The sequence below is a fragment of the Muscardinus avellanarius genome (genome assembly GCF_963383645.1).
Source record: "Muscardinus avellanarius genome assembly, chromosome: 16".
NCBI classification, from domain to species: domain Eukaryota; kingdom Metazoa; phylum Chordata; class Mammalia; order Rodentia; family Gliridae; genus Muscardinus; species Muscardinus avellanarius.
Window position 1 is genome coordinate 51,026,344 of NC_137802.1, and position 21,029 is coordinate 51,047,372.

Genomic DNA, 21,029 nt, shown 5'->3' on the forward strand with positions numbered 1-21,029 from the left:
AAGACAAGTCCAAAGTCCGGGCAGGGTCAAACAATACCCTGGTGCAACACAAACAACACAAACCTAGTCTTAGCTCAGACAGAACAATAGCATCATTAGTTCTGAGAGAGTCTTAATTACTTTGAAACCTCCATGACCCCAAACCTTGTTGACTCTGGGCAGAAGGACAGTCAGAAGTATGCTTTTAGTAAAGATAAGGGGAAGACCTTAATGGCTCCCCACACATTCTACCATCAAGCTACACGCCCCACCCTATTTTTTATTCTTTATTTTGAAACAGGATCTCACTAAATTGCAGAAGGCCTCACTAAGTAGCTGAGGCTGGCTGCTAAACTGCAATCCTTCCTGTCTCAGCCTGTCTCATTTAATTTTTATGACAACCTGAATAAGTGGGTATTCTATAGAGAAAAGCAATCCTAGGTTAATAAAATTAAAGTAATATTTTTTGTTCTGGTCTGTCATTATTATAATGAAATTCCTGAGGTAGAATATAAAGAAAAGAGGTTTGTTCAACTCACAGTTCCAGAAGCTACAAGTCCAAACAGCATTGTGTGGCCTCTTGCAAGGGCTTTACCCTCTGTGTGTCATTTCATGGTAGATAGCCATGTATATGGGAGATGTCATTGTAAGGTGTGAGTCGCCCCCCCCCTGGCCCACAGGGGGCAGGGCCGGAAACTAGGAGGTGGAGCTCTGCAATTCCGGAGGGGACCAGGCCTCCCAGTCCGGAAGAAGAGAGTTCAGTGCAGAGTTCAGAGAGGAGCCCGAGAGGGAGGGACGCACGCTCTCCCCCGCCACCGGCCCCCGCGGCCACGCGGGGGCTGGAGGCTGATCTCCCACGAATAAAGATATCCATAAGACCGATTATAGATCTCGGCGTGTCTCTATGCGACTGAGGGACACACGAGCTCATTCAATCTTACATTTGGTGCCGACCCGTGTCGAATTGGACCTTAATCCACTGAGCCCCAAGGACCCGCGGCCCCACAGAGCCCGGCCAGCGCTGCTGGACCCTCCATCGGCCGATAAACCCGTACCGGACTTATGGGACCTGGCTTGGATCTGCGGACTTCTGCAAAAAGCTGAAGGAAGATGCGCGGCGCCGCCTCCGCTGGAATGGGCCGCCGCGCCCGCCCACGGCACGCCGCGGCTTGAGCCGCTTCTGCTGGAATGGGCTGCACCGTGGCGGCCCGAGACGCGCCCCGCCCGGCCCGAGCCGCGTCCCAGCCGGACCCGCCGCGCGCCGCGTGCCAGCACAAGACCACGCCTGGGCAGGCCTCTGCCATCCCGCCCCGGCCCCGAGCCGCCCTGGTCCGAGCCGCGCCGCGTGAGCACGCCCGCGGCCCCGAGCCGCCAGCCGCCCTCCCGCGCGGCGTCCGCGGACCCCGCCGGACAGTGCCACTTGGCGCGCCTTGGCTTTCTCTGCGCCTGGCGTTCCTTAGACCCGCCACCGCTGCCTAAAGGCACCGCACTGCGCCCCGCCGCCTGGACAAGCCGCGCCAGACTGTGCTGCTTTGCGCCGCCACTCTGCCCCGACCCGCCAAGTCCAGCCTGTGCCACACATGCCTTCTCTGCGCCTGGCGTGCTTAGACCCGCCCGCCCCTGCCTGCCACATGGCGCAGGCCCTGGCGCCCGTTCTCTACTGACCTCCCGCGCTCCTGCACATACCTCCACCCAGACTCGCGCCCTGGCGCCTTTCACCCTATGCCCGCCCACCCCTGCTGCCTGGGCCCGGCCATTCCGGTAAGCACCCACATGGGATCACTGTGGGGGGGAGGCCGCAAGCTTTGGCCCACCATCTTTGGCCCACGTGTAATCACTGGGGAGCCGCCATGTTTCTTTAACCCCTCCCACCTCATGGCCTCGCTGGAGGTCCGCCATATTTGACCCCTCCCACCTCATGGCCTCGCTGGAGGCCCCGCCATCTTTATTCCCGCCCAGTTTCCATTCCTAACCAATCCTAGGAGTCGGCGGCCATTTTAAAAAAACTTTTCGCAGCCATCTCAGGCCAGATCTCCACAGCAGCCTCCCAGTGATAAGCTTCCTCTTAAGTGAGTAAGTGGGTTCCGCCTAACTCGGAGGGTTCTGACTGACTGACTGCTGTTAAACCCGGTATACCGGTATCCTCCAGTTCTCCGATCGTCCAGGACGATTGCGAGGTGTGTAAAAGAGACAAGAGACGTCTTTTCTCTGTCACACCTGCTCTGTACCGAACTAGGCAGGGCCCTGGGACGCTGGAGTTTCCTGCCTTTGTTTTCGCCCACTTACAACTCATGGGGGGAAGTCAGCCATCTAAGATTGAGATCGATTCTCAATCACCGCTGGGCCGTGTGTTGTCTAATCTGCAGGCTCTTGGATTCTCAGGGGAACTGTCCCCAGAGAGACTTGTTTCTCTTTGTACTAAGATCTGGCCAACGTATGATTTAACCAATGATAATCGATGGCCTGCCATGGGCACGCTAGACCCTAGGACGCTGATGGCTCTCAGTGAATTTTGCACCCGGTCAGCAAAATGGTGTGACCTCGAGTATTTACAGCCCTTCTGGCGGCTGCATTTTCTGTTTCCCCCCTCTACCAGTTCTACTGCTGCCGAATCCAGCCAGCCACAGCCGCCATCTTGGACACCACGTGGCAACTCACAGGTGCCACCTGGTGGCCCTTCTGGGTCACAGGCACAATTCTGCGGACCCACAGCCGGGGTCTGACCCAGCTGGGTTACAAGCCCCATCTTCCTCTCTCCTGGCCCCACTTCGCGAAGTGGCTGGGGCTGAAGGGATGGTCCGGGTCCATGTTCCTTTTTCCCTTCCTGACCTCACTCAACTGGAAAAGAGACTGGGATCCTTTTCTACCAATCCTTCTGCTTTTATCAAGGAATTCCAACATATTGTGTAGGCATATGATTTAACTTGGCGGGATTTGCATGTCATTCTAACCTCTTCTCTAAATCCAGACGAACGTGATCGGATCCTGAAGGCAGCCAGAGAGAGGCTGACCAGACTCATTTAACATATCCAGGGCTTCCTATTGGTACGGCTGCAGTTCCATCTGAGGAGCCCCACTGGAATTATAATGTAAAGGAGGAAGGGCAGCTTTCCGGGTGGCAAGCGCCACCCAGGAGAGGACGACAGTAAAGACAACCACCCCCAGGAGCCTGTTTCAGGTGTGGAGTAAATGGCCATTGGAAAGGCGAATGTCCTTTAAAAAGCGGTGGACCTCAGGTACCTCATTACAGGGGGTCTACCCTTCTGGACAAGGACCCGCCGCTGGCCCTATTTGGTCTGACCAAGGACTGACAGCTCCTGGAATCCCTCGTCCTCCTTCCTCCATCTTCCTTGCTGGCCCAAGGTAACTGCAGGTACAGGGTAAGCCAGTTTCCTCTTTGGTGGCCTGCTCGATCTTTCAGGCCTTAGTCTCCTTCTCAAATCTCGATTCAGGGTGATGACAGCAGGAACAAATTCTCTTGCATGATGTTGGGATCCACTAAACTTTGTTTCTCTCGACATAACTCTCTTTGATGTTTATATTTTAACAGGTCCACTTGTTTACATACTATGGTGCTCTCCCTCCTCGGATGCCAAATTGCCTAAGTATTAAACTTCTAAAATGGGTAACTGATGCTCCTAATGCAGTAACAGGTGTTTGACCAGACAAATCCATACTCACTCAATGCTGAAAAGAGTGGTGTGGGGTCTGCTTCGGGAGTTGCTGCTATTAATAACTCTGGTCTAATGAAAAACTGCTAAAGGGGCGGTAGACGTTCTCCTCAAAAAATGTTGCTATTTAAGTTAGTAGATCTAGTGACTGCCTTGCGTCTAAAAGGGCTTCTGCCCAGCCTGGGTTCCGCCCTCACAATTTTCTTTTTCTTTAATAGCACCTTGCCTGTTAGTCTCCTCAAAGCAAACCAGTCACCGAGCTCTCCAGGGTAACCTCCAACTCTCGCTACAACCACAGCCACCTGCTCCCTTCCAGCGGCTCAGATTCCAACTTCTCCCGACCTGGGGCCCCTGACTGACGGCGCCCTGTCTCAGCTTGAAGCCGCTAGATGAGCAAAAACTCCGTCCTTCTGCACCCCTTAGTCAAAGCCCTTCTGCACCCCTTAGTCAAAGAGGTCGGAATGTAAGGTGTGAGTCGCCCCCCCCTGGCCCACAGGGAGCAGGGCCGGAAGCTAGGAGGTGGAGCTCTGCAATTCCGGAAGGGACCAGGCCTCCCGGTCTGGAAGAAGAGAGTTCAGTGCAGAGTTCAGAGAGGAGCCCGAGAGGGAGGGACGCACGCTCTCCCCCGCCACCGGCCCCCGCGGCCATGCGGGGGCTGGAGGCCGATCTCCCAAGAATAAAGATATCCATAAGACCGATTATAGATCTCGGCGTGTCTCTATGCGACTGGGGACACACACGCTCATTCAATCTTACAGTCATATTTTGATATAGGAAGCCAGAGACTGGGAGGGCTAAATCCCTATTTCATAGCATTTCTTTCTCAAAAACTAACCAGGGCATCAGAAGAAATACTACAATCCCTTCTAAGAATATGTCCTCAATTGACCTAAACTTCCCACTAGGCTCCGTCTTTTAAATATTCCACTCCATCTCCTAATACCACCACCCAAAAGACCAAGGCTTCTATGCATGAACTTTGGGTGATGATATCTAAACCACAGCAATGAGAAAATCATAACTGGTGTGCTGTACAACCAGAGTTCAGCTCCAATTCTTAGTTCCTGATTTCTTGAGCTATATTCTGAACTTAACTTCCTCTAATTAAATGAGTTTAAATCAATTCATACTAGGTTTTGAGTGTGTGTGTGTGTGTGTGTGTGTGTGTGTGTGTGTGTTGCAAGTCATAGTTCTCAGGTTGCATGTGTTAGGATAAAAGATCCCTCCTTATTAATCTTTCTCCCTTTTGAATAAAAATCTCATTGGTGAAGGTCAATTCAACTTCTCAATTAGAAGTCCCCTTCTAGTATGTACTCTTATATTATGGAGAAAACGCAGTAGAAATATGAATAGGGCATTTCATGAATAAGAAATGTGAGAGAGGAGAACTTTTAGTGTTGTTGAATGTTACAAAGATTTATTGGAAACCATCAAACAATGCCACATAAAAATGGGTCCCACAAAAAAAAATGTTAGAAAAACCCCAGAAGGGAAACATTTGAAGAGTTCTTTGTATGTGTTTTTGAGACAGAATGAAAAATTCCAAAACAATTTGGTGCAGAATTTGACTGTAAATTTAGATTTGCTAGTGATGGAATGCTTCTACAAACATGAATAGATATTAATATAGAGATCAGGATTTCCCACATCACTTCGTGGCTCTCTTTGTGAGTTCCTGATATTAAAAGGTCCACATATTCCGCCTGGACTGAATGATGAGGGTAAGAAGTTTCCTCAGTCCAGATCAGGACACTCAGCAGCAAGAACTGCCACAGCAGCTGGGGCGGCAGCAGGTAGTTCTACAACAGGTGGTCTGACAGCAGGATGGGCGGCAACAGCTGAACACACAGCAGCTGGGGTGGCAGCAGGTGGTCTGACAGCAGCTGGGGCGGCAGCAACTGGAACCACAACAGGAGGGACGGCAGCAGCTAGAGATACAACAAGTGGGGCGGCAGCAGGAAGGCCTACAGCAGCTAGAAATGCAGCAGCTGGGGCGGCAGCACACAGTCTGGCAGCAAGGGCGGCAGCAGCTGGGCCTGCAGCAGCTGGACATGCAGCAGCTGGGACGGCAGCAGGTTGTTCTGCAGCAGGTGGTCTGGCAGCAGGCAGGCTGGCAGCAGCCACAGCCCTCTTCAGAGCAGACAGAGCCACAACAGGAGTTGACCATGGTGTCAGAGGATAAAGGTTCTGGGTAAGTTTCCAAATGAGTGTATTTCTTAAATCTGGAAATTCTCTTGCCCCATGGCCCCCTTTTATACCTTGCTAAGGGAGCTCTTGCCTTGTTATTGTTTACTCTAATGCGTAAGCAATTGCTAAATTAGGCAATTATACTTTCCAAGTTATACAGAGAACATTATTTCCTTTTTTTCCTGGTGAAGTAGGATTCATTCCATTGAGTCTTCCTGAGGCATATTTTGTGCGTCTTCCTTGGTATTCATCATATCAGTTCAGATGCTGGCTAAATATTCCAAGATAAATTTGTTGACTTTCACTTCATCTTCTCTTTCCTCCTGAATCATCTCACTGTTCATTCCTCATGGGCATTATCTATATGTAAGATACTGCAGCTTTTCCCATTGAGCCGTGGTCATGTGGTGATGACACCACCCAGGGGTTAGTCTTCTTCACCTGTGTGTCATACTATCCCCACAATTTTTGTAGTGCTTTATATGAAAAAAAAAATTAGTCACAGTACAATGAAACATAATGGAATCTCAGAAGTATAGAATCTTAAGATGAAAGGTAAGGGGAAAAAAATCCATCATTGTGGTATACCTTTGAGGATATTTCTTTAAAATTATGAGGTGGAATGGATTGAATCTCTGCCTCTACCAAATGCTGACCACCACTGCCACTGCCACAGACATCTCGGTTCTCTTCAGAGCACCCAGATCTCAAATAACTTTATACCTCAAGAAACTAGAAAAATAAGAACGAACTAAACCCAAAGTTAGAAGGTAGGAAATAAAACCAGGAAGAGTGGCACACACTTGCAATTCCAGAACTTGGGAAGCTGAAACAGGAGGATCACCAGTTCACGGCTAGCCTCAGCTACTTAGTGAGGCCCTCTACAACTTAGTAAGACCCTGTTTCAAAATAAAAAATAAAAATAAGCCTGTGGGTATAGCTCAAAGGCAGAATGCTCCTGGGCTCAATCTCCATTACTGCAAGGAAGGAAATAATAAAGATCAAAGCAGAAATAGATGAAACAAAAACTAGAAAAAAAAACAATAGAAAAAAATCAACAAACTCAGACATGGTGATGCACGCATATAATTTCAGCATTTGGGAGGCTGAGACAGGAGAACCGTAGTTCGTGGACAACCTCAATTACTTAATGAGGCCCTTTGCAACTCAGTGAGATCCTCTTTCAAAAATAAAGAATAAAAAATAAGGCTGGGGGTATAGCTCAGAGATAGAATGCCCCTGGGTCCTGGGTTCCATCCCCAGTATTGTGAAAGAGAGAGAGAAAGAGAGGGAGAGAGAGAGAGAGAGAGTTAGTTCAACAAACACAAGAGTTGGGTTTTTTTTTTAAGATAGATAGACAAAACTGGCAAGCCCTTAGCCTACTAAAGGAGAATAAAAGGGAGAAATTTCAAATAAATAAGATGGAAAGTAAAGCAGGAAATATTACAATAAAATTTCAGAAATAAAAAGGATCCTAAGAGATAATTATGAACGTTTATCTGCCAACAAACTTAATAACCTAGGAATATACTACCTACCAAGACTGAATCAAGAAGGAAATAAAATATCAGAACAGACCTCTGAAAAGCAGAGTGGAAGACAACCAAAAGCCCTTCTACAAAGAAAAGAACAAGACCAAATGGCAAAAGCCACATGGCTATCTAAACATTTAAAAGTCAACAGAGGAGCCAGGCGGGGTGGCACATGCCTATAATCCCAGTACTTGGGAGGCTGAGACAGAAGGATCACAGGTTCAAAGCCAGTCTCAGCAACTTAATAAGGCTCTCAGCAACCCAGTAGGACCCTATTTCCAAATAAAATATAAAACAGGACTGGGGACATAGCTTGAAGGTAAAGTCTTCTGGGTTCCACCCCCAGTATTAAAAGGAAAAGAAAAGAAAAGAAAAGGAAAGGAAAGGAAAAAAAGAAAAGAGAAAAAAGAGGAGAAGATTGGACTCCAGATAGAGGAGAAACCCCAACAAAGTAATAGACAGGTTTGAGGAGAAGGATTTCTGCTCCTACTGGCTTTGACTCTCCTGCCAGAGCTTGGTCTTCATTCAGAGGAAGTCCTCAGGCAGGGAGTATACATTAGAGAAATACTAACACATCTTCCCGTATTAAATGAGGCGTGCTCATGGGACAGATGTGGAGCACTTAAATTGTCTACTATGGTCTTACCATTTTTTATCATGGGAAGAGATGGACTGGATAAAGATTCCAGGAAATTTCACCTTTGAGATACACCCCCTCAGCCCTCTTTTATTTTTTGTTTGGAAACAGGGTCCCCTTAAGCTATCCAGGCTGACTTTGAACCTGTGATCCTCCTGTCTCAGTCTCCTAAGTACTGAGATTGCAAGTGTACACCACTACACCCCCAGCTGGCCTTCTCATATATTATAAATGAAAAACAAAACAACTAAGAGATGAGGATGAAAATTCAAGAAGGAAAATGAGATAACATGATGGCCTCATGTTTTGTATGCCAACAAAATTCAGATTTATTAAGCATATAAGTGTATCTCTACATGAGAAAATCCGATAGCAGATATTTCTAAGGGGATTATATGGTAGTTGACATATTTTGAAGAAAATTCAAGCTGTGTTCATTTGAAAGAGAGATAGGAACCAGGAAGGGAAGAAGCAATATATTTGGAGGCCAAACTCAATCTAATCATCACTTGGAATTAGGTTTTACAACTGGCCTAGCATGACTGAGCCCCCAGATGGACTCCATGAAGAGGATTTGTTGATATAGCCAGAAGAATCAGGTGTGAGCATTCAGTAGCAAGAACCCCCACAGCAGCTGGGGCGGCAGCAGGTGGTCCTGCAGCAGGTGGTCTGGCAGCAGATTGGGCGGCAGCAGCTGGAGATGCAACAGGAGGGTCTGCAGCAGCTGGATCCACAGCAGGAGGGCCTGCAGCAGCTAGAAATGCAGCAGCTGGGGCGGCAGCAACTGGGGCGGCAGCAGGGCTGGCAGCACACTGACTGGCAGCAGGGGCGGCAGCAGCTGGACCCACAGCAGCTGGGGCGGCAACAGGTGGTCCTGCAGCAGGTGGTCTGACAACACTGGGGCCTGCAGCAGCTGGGCCTGCAGCAGCTGGGGCGGCAGCAGCTGGGGCGGCAGCAGCTGGACACACAGCAGCTGGGGCGGCAGCAGCTGGACACACAGCAGCTGGGGCGGCAGCAGCTGGACACACAGCAGCTGGGGCGGCAGCAGGTAGTCTTGCAGCAGGTGGTCTGGCAACACTGGGGCCTGCAGCAGCTGGGCTGGCAGCAGGTCTCCTGACAGAGGGCTTGGTCACAGCCCTGATCAGAGCAGACAGAGCCAGAACAAGAGTTGACCATGGTGTCAGAGGGTGGAGGTTCTATGTGGGTTTCCAGGAGAGTGAGTTTTCTGAATTGGGAAGTCTCCTCACACTATAGCCCCTTTTATACTCTACATGAGCTTCTTCCTTGTTGTTTATTCTAATAGAGAAGCAGTTATTAAATTACATAATTGTAGACATTTTTTCTTGCAATATTAGACTGCATTCTTCCTTGCTATGATTTACTCCAAATCCTTTCCAAAACAACTCTTGTTGTTTTTCCTTGTATGTATCATAGAATTTCCAAGTCTGCAGTTTTCCCCACCAATTGACTATTGTGGGACTGACAATTTGCTAGTAGGTTTCCAGACATTCCTCTGTCAACCGTGAATCAACCTAGGGATATGCTACAAATCTCACAGTACAAGACACACAGCAGATTGGGCAACAGCTGGAGGAAGTCAATGAACTAATCCCCATTTTAGGTTGATGGCCTAAGGGTTTGTAAAGAGGAGAGAAGGCCTACTACTATGAGTCACTCTTAGACAGTGACGAGGGGTATTGGCAGTAGGTCCAGACAGGTGATTAATGACCTGGGAAAAGGAATTCCAAGCAATGAATTCTGGCATATTCTCTCGTATCATTAACTTGTTGTTATAAGAAGTATCGCTTCAGGCACGAAAAATGCATATGAAATTAGTGTACCTCTTCTTTCCAAAATAACCAAGTGACACAGAATAACTAATAATGAACTTGGAAATCTGGATTTCAGAAAAACAGCCTAAAATATTCCAAGAAGATGCCGAAGTCCAGGAAATGATGTTTTCTTCCAGTTCCGCGCTTGCTGGAGTGAGCCCATCTGTAAGAGTATGGCCTAACATTAGATGTACCTGATATTTTTATCTTCTCAAGAAGATGCAGTAGGAGTAGGAATATGTAAAGTCTGTATAATAACCCATGTTTTTACAAAAACATTGAAATCACCAAGAACTCAGTGGCTTAAGTGGAAAGCCGTATTTCTGATGGAGTTTGTAGCCTCATGGTTGGATGAAGGTGGCTCGTTCTCTGAGCCATATGGAAACCCAGAATATAAGGAGAACATTTCCATCTATTTGTTATCTGTAATTCTTGGTGAGTTTGTTGATTTACAGTGTCCTTGAAGGGTGGAGCACTAATGAAGATACCTTTCTCTTTTGTCCACTTGAAAGAAAAAGCCTCTCTGATCACCCTAAGTCAAGCCTAGTTGTTCTCTGTGAAGCAAAATTTGATCATCTATACCCTTTCTTGTTCATTTCTTGCATGTCAGGAAAGACAAGCTGAGAACAGAAAGTGAGGAACCCTCCTGTGTGCCCACTGATGAAGCTCGGAGCCACTTTGAAAAAGATGAGTTCTCACCTTCATCTTGATACAGAAGCTCAGGACTTCTTTCCAGATGGAGAGGTGGGCCATAGCATGAGGGGTTTATAGTTCTGCCTAAATAGAATGACTCTTTTTGGATCTGAGCATGGATAATTCCATGTCTAAGGACATTGTCAGAAACAATGGTGCTCTTGGTGGAGAGTAATAAAAATAAGTCTGACCATTCCATGATATAAGCAGTATATGAGCAGAGGATCTAGAAGTTTAATAGATATGTCCAAGGAAAAAGCAGCCAAAGTGTTCTCCCAGGATCACTCTGAAGGTCAGGAAGGTTGTGCAATATAACTGTATATATTCACATATGTCTTCTTTCTTCTCTTAACTGATATAAAAAGCATTTGCATAAAATAGTAAGCAAATAATTATATTTTTGAAATATATGTTTGATAAAAATAGTTCAAAGGAAACATAGATGGGAGCAAAACTTTGTTGGACTGGAGTAATGACACAGAAAGAAATGAAGAGAACCAGAAAAACTAAATAAAATGACAAGTAGAATATTTTTTCTCTTTTCTTTTCATGGCTTATTTAAAAGACATAAGATTGAGCCGGGCGTGGTGGCGCACGCTTGTAATCCCCGCGCTTGGGAGGCAGAGACAGGAGGATCGCGCAGGTTCGAAGCCAGCCGCACGCGCTGGCTTAGGAGACCCTGTTTCCAAATAAAAATGTAAAAATAGGTCTGGGAGTGTAGCCCGGAAGTAGAAGGGCTTCCAGGAACCCCAGTGCCACCAAAAAAAAAAAAATAAAATAAAATAAAAGACATAAGATTATATAAAGTAATAATTATTAAAATGTTATGCTGGAAAATACCTGCTGATACAATTAAAAAATAGAAAAGGGTCATGGGATAATAAATTTGCATCCAGAATGTATAAATAATGCTTAACACTCAATACTAAATGATGAATAACAAATAACCCAAAATAAATGAAAATATAAAGTTGTACACAAATGTTCACAGCAGCATTATCATAATGGCCTAAAAGTTGCAACAACCTAAATGTCCATCAACTAATGAATAGAATGTAGCCTAGCCATGTAATAATATATAGTATTCATCAGTTTAAAAAAAAGGAACGTACTGCTACATGCTGCAAAGTAAAATGACCTTGAAAATAACATACTAAGTGAAAGAAGAGAGTCACACACAAAAAATAATTTATTGTATGTTTCCATTTGCATGGAATATTCAGCAACTAGACTAATGGTTACCTACAGCTGGGGTGGAGGCGAGGGACAGATGAAGAACAGACTGGGAGTAACTGCTGAAGGATATGAAGTTTCTTTTCAAGGATATAAAAATGTTGTAAAATTAAGTTGTTATAATAGTTGCATAACCATCTTTATAGAAAAGCAATAAATTCTCTATGTTAAATGGTTGATAGAATGGTATGTGAATTATAGCTCAATAAAGCTCCTTTAAAATTGAGGACAAATATATTAGAATAAATAGAAAAAGACAAAAATCAATTAAAAGACAGTGCTGACTCAGGCCTACATAAATATGCCAAACTTTTATTTACTAGCATGCAATAATTACAAATATTAATGGAGTTCAGTAGACTGTTTCCATTTATGCATATAGCTTGCATTGATCAAATCTAGCTTTACATTATTCACTCTCCTCCTCCCCCACACTCTTCTAGATCTCTATTAACCACTCTTCTACATTCAGATCAACTTATTTTTAGCTTTCACATAAGTAAAAAAAGCACGTAGTACTTGATATTCTGTGTCTGACTTACTTCACTTAACATATTGCCCTCCAGTTCCATTCACATTGCTGCAAATGACAGGATTCCATTCTTCTTTATGGCTGAAGAATATTCCTTTGTGTATATATACAACACATTTTCTTTATCCATTCATTTCCTGATGGGCACCATCTGATTTTTACAAAGTAAAAAAGGCAATTTGACCAAGGAAGACAGCCTTTAAACAGTGATGCTGAATAAATTGGACATCCATAGACTAACAAGGAGGAGATCTTCACCTAATTCTCTTACCTTGTTTAAAAAAAATAACTCGGGAGATAGAAGATGGCAGCTGCCGTGGTCGCAAAGACGATCACGGCTGCCGATCAGAACATGCATTCCTCGGAGAATCCCTGGATACCAGAGTTTGGATTAAAATCTGATTGGTACAACTTAAGGAGTCATTTTCAGCTGTGACTTCCAATCTAGAATCCAGGAGAGAGAGTAGATAGCAGTGGAATTAGAAGAAAGACGACAAGGAGGTGCCTGCCGCGCAAGAAAAGTGATTTTTGGGAAGAACATCCCAGAAGAGATTAGGGAAAAGACCACTTCAGCTGCACATGCAGGGAACTCAATATCATACCTTGTAAGAAAAGCGACCCGGGCATGCTGGAGGGAGCAGAGCAGTTCCAGGCAGGAGGCCGAGCCCATGAACTAGGAGGCCCAGCACTGGGCGGGAGGCCAAGCACATGTCCTAGGAGACCCAACGCTGGGCGGGAGGCCAAGCTGCACATCCCAAGGAACTCAGTGCCACTGTGCTGGGTCTGGGCCGTGGTGTGCTTGGAACAGCAGATACTTTTCTATGCGGTGAGGCTGTGGGCCTCTGCTCCTGGAAGGGATATAAAATTCATTGCTGCTGGGTGCTCGATCCCACAACCTCTTCAAACCACACATACTATCTTCTTAAAAAAAATAAAGAAGAAGAAGAAGAAGAAGAAGAAGAAGAAGAAGAAGAAGAAGAAGAAGAAGAGGAGGAGGAGGAGGAGGAGGAGGAGGAGGAGGAGGAGGAGGAGGAGGAGGAGGAGGAGGAAGAAGAAGAAGAAGAAGAAGAAGAAGAAGAAGAAGGAGGAGGAGGAGGAGGAGGAGAAGAAGAAGAAGAAGGAGAAGGAGAAGGAGAAGAAGAAGAAGAAAATATTGGAGAGGGAGAGGGGTCAAGATGGCCACGGGAACTTGGGACAAAATGCTGTGTGAAGAGGGTGCTCTGAAGAGAACCGAGATGTCTGGCAGTGGCAGCGGTGGTCAGCATTTGGTAGAGGCAGAGATTCAATCCATTCCACTTCATAATTTTAAAGAAATATCCTCAAAGGTGTACCGCTACTACCGCACATGCTCGGGAATTCTGGAAAACAATCCATATGGGAAAAGTGTTTGGGAGAGAACCAAGATGGCAGTGGCAGCAGTGGCGGTGGTGGTGACCAGAATTTGGAGGGGCAGACAGATCCAGTCGGGTCCATGAACTTTTGAGGAAATCTCCCCAAAAGTAGACTGCTCCTCCCACACATGATCGGGAATTCTGGACACCATGCTAAGTGGTAAAAGGGTTTGGGGGGTTTCAGAGGGAGCCCCACATGGCCGGAATGGGCTGCCACACTGCGGGTTCTGGGAGTCATCAGCCCTCATGGCCACCATGCTCCTCTGCACAGAGCCTGCTCTCCATAGTGAAACTGTGAACCTCAGTCTTTGGAGGGAGGACAAAATTCATTGCCACTGGGTATTTGGGGTCCCAGCTTTTGCAAAAGACATGTACTGCTCTCTCATATTTAAAAAAAAAATATTGAAGAACGAGGGCATGGTGGCACATGCTTGCAATCCCCGTGCCTGGGAGGTAGAGACAGGAGGATCGCGCAGGTTCAAGGCCAGCCTTGCTGGCTTGAGAGACCCTGTTAAAAAAAAAAAAAAAAAAAATATATATATATATATATATATATAGTTTTTTATTGGTGCACTGTATTCATACATCATAATGGGATAAAAATAATACTTTTGTAGACATACATGCACACATCGCCCAGTTAGCCCCTACCCGATCCCCACCCCGTTCCCTCCCCATCCCTCCTTCCCATGCTTGGCTTAGTGGTTGACATCTAGTATTATAGCAATTTATCCAATATTAACATTGATAATCTTATATAACAGTTTCATTTGTCTGATACCAAGCTTTTGATGACTTAAAGATAACATTCAATATTTCTTTTTGCTTTCTTTCTTACCAGAGAATATTTCTTTCTTTTTCTTTTTTAAGGTGAAACTATCATATATTTATTTATTTATTTTTCACATTAAAAGAAAAGGGCGGGTCTCTGGGAGTAGACCCTGGAGGTGGAAGGGTTTCCAGGAACCCCAGTACCACCAAAAAAAAAAAAGGAAGAAAAAAAGGGAACATCTGACATCTGTAGATGACCTGCTCATAGTGGCAGAGAACAGAGCCCGATGCACAGTAAGACAGCAAGGCCGGTGCTGGGGCCTCCGAGGCCAGGATTGGAGCCTGCCAAGGGGTGAGGCCAGTTCTGGGACCAGCGAGGCCAGGATAGGAGCCCACCATGAGTCAAGGCTGGTGCTGGGGTCTCTGAGGCTGAGATCGGAGCCTGCCGAGGAGTGAGGCCGGTGCCAGGGCCAGCAAGGCCGGGATCGGAGCCTGCTGTGAAGCATGGCTGGTGCTGGGGTCTCTGAGGCCAGGATCGGAGCCTGCCAAGGGGTGAGGCCAGTGTCAGGGCCAGCGAGGCCAGGATTGGGGCCTGCTGTGAGGCAAGGCTGGTTCTGGGGCCTCAGAGGCCAGGATCAGAGCCTGCTGAGGGGTGAGGCCAGTGCCGGGGTCAATGAGGCTGGGATCGGAGCCCGCTGCAAGGCAAGGCTGGTGCTGGGGCCTCTAAGGCCAGGATCAGAGCCTGCCTAGGGGTGAGGTCAGTGTCGGGCCAGTGAAGCCGGCCGGGATCGGAGCCTGCCGTGAGGCAAGACCGGTACCCGGGCCAGCAAGGCCAGGACCGGAGCCTTCCAAGGGGTGAGGCTGGTGCCGGGGTCAGCAAGGCCGGGATTGGAGCCTGCCATGAGGCAAGGCTACTGCTGGGGCCTCCGAGGCCGGGACCGGAGCCTGCGGAGGGGTGCGGCTGGTGTTGGGGCCAGCGAGGCTGGGATTGGAGCCTGCTGTGAAGCAAGGCCGGTGCCGGAGCCAAAGAGCCTGGCATCGAAGCCTGCAATGCGGCAAGGCCAGTGCTGGGTTCAGCAAGGCCAGGATCGGGTCCTGCCATTTGGTGAGGCCGTAGCTGGAGCCAGTGAGGCCAAGATAGGAGCTAACCTAAAAGCAAAGCTGGTTCTGGGGCCTACGAGCCTGGGATCAGAGCCTGCCACAAGGCAAGGCCTGTACTGGAGCCAGTGAGGCCGGAATCAGAGTCTACCAGGTGGCCAGGCTGGTGCTGGGGCCTTCAATTAGTGGGATCAGAACTTGCAAAGTGGCATACACAGAGAAATATCACAGAAAATACAAAAATCAGACGCTTTCCCTAATATGCAAAACTAGGAAGAAATGGGTAATAGGAGGGAATCTAGTGGAAGAAGGGGCCCTATGGAGGAACAATTAAGGTGACCAATCAGAGGGGGTGGAATGGGGGAAGATGGAATCTCTTTAAAGCACATGATGTATGTAAATAAATGTATCAGTGTTAAACACTAAATCAAACATGGAGACGGCGTGGTGGCGCACGCCTGTAATCCCCGCGCTTGGGAGGTGGAGACAGGAGAATTGTGCAGGTTCGAAGCCAGCCACACTGGCTTAAGAGACCCTGTTTCCAAATAAAAATATAAAAATATAGGTGTCATCTGGGAGTGTAACCCAGAGGTAGAAGGGTTACCAGGAACCCCAGTACCACCAAAAAAAAAAAAAAAGCATGGGATTGAGGGAGGGGGAGGGAATGGGATGGGGACTGGATAAAGGTTGATTGGATGATGTGTACTTGGATATTCTAACAAATCTTGTAATCCATTGCGATGTTTAACTACAATGCACCAATAAAAACATATTAAAAATAATTAACTCCAAGCCAGGCATGGTGGTGTACACTTGTAATACCAATACTGGAGAGGCTGAGAGACAGGAGGATCCAGAGTCATAGCCATCCTCAGTTACTTTGTGAGGCCCTCTGCAACTTAGTGAGACCTTGTTTCAAAATAAAGAATAAAAAATAGGGCTTGGTGTGTAGCTTGGAGGTAGAATGCCCCTGGGTTCCATCCCCACTATCACCAAAAAAAATTATATAACTCAAAATGTACCATAGAATTAAGTGTAAAATTATAAAAATTTTTAGGTAAAAAATACATGGGATTTTTGATCTAGGGCTAGGAAAAAGGGTTGGACTCTTGACACCAAAAGTACAACTCCTAAAAGAAAAATCAACAAATTGGTCTTCATCAAAAAAAAAAAATGTTCTATAAATGATACTGTTAGAGAACAAGCAATCAAGGAAGAAGTATAAAAATATTTGCAAACTCTAACAAAGTACTAGTTTCTAGGAAATATCAAAACTCTCAAACTCAACTATAAAAAAGCAAATAGTTCAATTAAAGCATGAACAAAAGATATGAGGAGATATTTCATTGAAGAAAATGTATAAATGGCACACAAAACAAGAACATGAAAAGATGTTTAATATCATTAGCTATTAGGGAAATGCAAACTAAAACCAATGATGATTTATCACTGAACACCTATCACAAAATAACCTAAAAAAAGGAAGCTAGAGAGAAACAAGAAAGAAAAAGGAACCTCATGGAAATGAGAACTGATACCAGTAGAGTAGTGGCAGGGCATATGGGGAAGGAAAGAGGGGGAAAAGTGGAGATTCAGGGGAGGAAACAGACCAAATAATGTTATGTGCATATATGAAAATATCACTATGAATCTCACTGTCTTTCACAATTACAATGTATTTGCAAAAATTAATTTTAAAATTATTTTAAAATAATTTTTTTTAAAAATTGCAAAAATAAAAATAAAAAGAGAGACAATACCAAATGATATGGACAAAAAGAAACTATCACCTATCCATGGCTGATAAAACCCAACAGTGGCATTTCTCAGCCTTTTTATGAGAGAAATGAAACCCTATGTTCACACAATAGCCTGTATATAAATGCCGACAGCAACTTTTTTCATAATAGCCAAGGAATGAGAATAATCCAGATGTCTCTTAATGAGTGAACAGTGAACTGGGGTGCACACATATTGTGGAATACTTCTCAGCTACAATAGGGAGAATTGATGTACTCAGCAGTCTAGATGAATCAACAGAGAATTCGGTTAAGTAGAAAAAGAGTCAGTCCCCAAAAGTTGCATACACTGTGCCTCCAAGGATATGTAATTTTTAGAATAACAAAGCTATGCAGATGGGGAAGAGATCCGTGATAGGTAGGAGGTAAGGGGAGAGGAAGTGGGTGTGGTTTGAAAAGAACAGGAGAGTTCATTGTGGTGATGGTAATGCTCTGTGTTTCGATTGGTGCAGTCGTCATAAAGAATAATGGAACTAAAATGAAAATTAAACAAAGAAGTGGAAATTACAAAACTGTTAGGGAAAAGGGAACAAAATTAATTCTGCCCATTTTATCCTTCTCCAAGACAGAAAACTCCCCCTTCTGACCAATGCAATACCACATATTTTATGTCCTTGGAACTTTCTCCTTCTTCCCAAGTGTAATACAGTGAGTTATCTTTTAGGAAGTTCCTATACCTCACATGTATCGACGTGATCCCCAGAGCCCAACAATACAATGAAAATGGCAGGTGATCAATCATGAGTACAAAACTATTGTTAGCTAATGAAGGTAGGTTACCTTATTTTGAAAATTACATAAAGTTTTTATAAGGCATTAGATTATATTTGAAAATCAGTTTTTTATTTTTAATCAACACATAAAAGTTATATATGTGATTGATTTTGATTTTGATTAAAATCAAAATTATCATTTGATTTTGATACATGTATGTATTATATAATGTCAAATCAAGGTGAATATAATCTTCTCATGTATCGTTTCTTTGCGGAAAATACCTTCAATGTCCTTTTTTCTGCCTTTTAAAAATACACAGTATATTACTATTATTTATACTCACATTACTATTCAATTGAACACCAGAACTTATTTCTTTTATCTAACTCTAGCTTAGTCCTTGTTGAGCAATTTTTCCTCACTTCTCTTTTACTCTCCCTAGCCCCTGATAATCACTTTTCTACTCTCAACTTTACTGAGATCAGCGTTTTTTAGATTGCACGTGTGAGTGTCATCATACACAGTATTTTTCTTTCTGTGTCTGGCTGATTTCACTTAACAGAATGTCTTCCATTTCTATCCACACTGTCATTAATGACCAGATTTCATCTCTTTTATGTGAAGTGTCCCACAGTGTATATATTCCACGTTTTGTGTATCTATTCATCAATGAAAAGAGCTAGACACAGTTGATGAGACATTTCTTGGCTAATGTGAATTGTGCTGCAGCCAGCACTATAGATATTTCTGGGATTATAGATATTTCTGTGGTTATAGATATTTCTGGAATAATGGCAAAATCAGTTTTCTTTTTTGTGGCCACAGAAATCCAAAGTTCTCTTCACCTTGAGAGGAATAATACTATGAAATAGACTGATAAACAACTCTCAAAAATAACTGAAGATATGAGAATTGCTGATTGCAATGTAATATTTATTAAAGAATAGTTAACATGTAATTGTGTAGGTAAGACAAGAATAGCAGAGGCTTAGTCTAACTATATCACTTATCTGAGGCCTGAAAGCAATGAAGAAATCTATGAGAGATATAAATGGCACTTAATATATAAGGGCGCCCTTTTGCCAGTTTCTTACTGGTATACCAGTATGGTAAGGCTGGTGGCCATTTAATTCATTGGAAATCTAATATAGATAACACTTTCATAATGATGTGGTGATGGCTAGCTCATGGTTGGTAGTCAGATAAAAGGTTTAGAAACAGGATCCACAGCAGCTTGGGCGGCAGCAAGTTGTACGGCAGCAGGTGGTCTGACAGCACACTGGGTGGCAACAGCTGGACACACAGCAGCTAGGTCGGCAGGTGGTCTGGCAGCAGGTGGGGCGGCAGCAAGTGGTCTGGCAGCAGGTGGGGCGGCAGCAGGTGGGGCGGCAGCAGGTTGTCTGGCAGCAGGTGGGGTGGCAGCAGGTGGGGCGGCAGCAGGTTGTCTGGCAGCAGGTGGGGCGGCAGCAGCTGGACACACAGCAGCTAGGACGGCAGCAGGTGGTTTGGCAGCAGCTGGGCCTGCAGCAGCTGGGCCTGCAGCAGCTGGACACACAGCAGCTGGGCCTGCAGCAGGTAGTCTTGCAGCAGGTGGTCTGGCAGCAGCTGGGCTGGCAGCAGGTCTCCTGGCAGAGGCCTTGGCCACAGCCCTGATCAGAGCAGACAGAGCCAGAACAAGAGTTGACCATGGTGTCAGAGGATGGAGGTTTTAAGTGGGTTTTCAAGACAGTGAGTTTTAGAAATGTGTGAATCTCCTATTCCATGTCCACTTTTATACCTAGCTGCTGACACCATGTTAAGGCTATTTCCTTGTTATTGTTTATCTTAATAGATAAGCAATTATAAAATTAGTTAATTTTTTTTTCCTTTTTCTGGGTAGGGTTTATCCAATCCAGTCTTTATTCCTGAGTCACCTCTTGTCTACTTCCTTATGTGTATCATCTAATTTCAAAGACTCTTCATCTTACTCATCTGATTGGTTGTCATGTGATGGACCATATGAAATTCAACATTCTATGTGTCATCCTCAAGCCCTTGTGGCTCAGATGAGTTCTCTGGTGGGATTGTGTTTCCTGTTTTCTATATATTCTTTGGGGAATTAAACTGTGAAAAGTACTAGAAAAAAACTTAATTTTTTGTTAATGTTTGAAATAGAATGGCTTTTGTAAGACAGAAAAGTTAATAGAAATATCAAAAAGGACTGAAAATGTTCTAAGAGAAAAAAGTTAAACATGCGCTTCTTTTTTAAGAAAAAAGTAAACAAAATCAAAAAGACAAAAGACAAACTTAGAATAAATAATAAATACCTTAACCAATTTAATAGAAAAGAAGATATTTTTAATTAATGCCTGCTATAATTCAATAGGAAATAAAGATTGACAACCAATTAGAAAATTGAGTAAAGATCATCAAGTTATTTCATGCGCATTCACACACACACACACACACACACACACACACACGCAAAGAAATCTAAATGCCTTTTGAACTTGTGAAAGATATTCAGCCTTAATCACCATTTTTAAATGTTTAATTGAAAATTCATTAATTCATCAAACCATCTACTGAACACATACTATCTGCACAGAGACGCAGGTCTTATACCAAGCTCTGGTAATACAACAGCAAGTAGTTGCTATTTATGATGAATATAAATTGTTCAAATTTTAAAAATTTTAACGATTTCATGAAATTTTGAAGCAGACATTTTATACACAGATAGCAGGGCTATCAACTGGGGCAACTTCTCTAAATGTTATTTTAACAGTATCTTATTTTAATAGTATCTTACCAACATCTTAAAATTAATAGTTTTTAAAATTTATAGTTTTAAATATAATATGTATGCCTTTGTTTGGGCAATTTCATGTCTAAAGATGTATTAAATAGATGTACATATACATGTGTTCCAATATATAAGGCTGAGAATGTTCTCCAAAACATTGCTTATAGCAGAA

General features: G+C 44.6%; 1 pseudogene across 1 annotated transcript in view; it reads right to left on the reverse strand.

The window, feature by feature from the left end:
• LOC308275474 overlaps positions 1 to 19,760 on the reverse strand; it is a 39,914-nt pseudogene extending 20,154 nt beyond the window's left edge. Inside the window, exons 1-4 of the transcript in view lie at positions 19,668 to 19,760; positions 19,351 to 19,427; positions 8,636 to 9,099; positions 5,404 to 5,780 (exon numbers count right to left, since the gene is read on the reverse strand). The product of the transcript in view is annotated as an uncharacterized misc_RNA (transcript). The remainder of the gene's footprint in view (positions 1 to 5,403; positions 5,781 to 8,635; positions 9,100 to 19,350; positions 19,428 to 19,667) is intronic.
• Between the last annotated feature and the right edge of the window lie 1,269 nt (positions 19,761 to 21,029).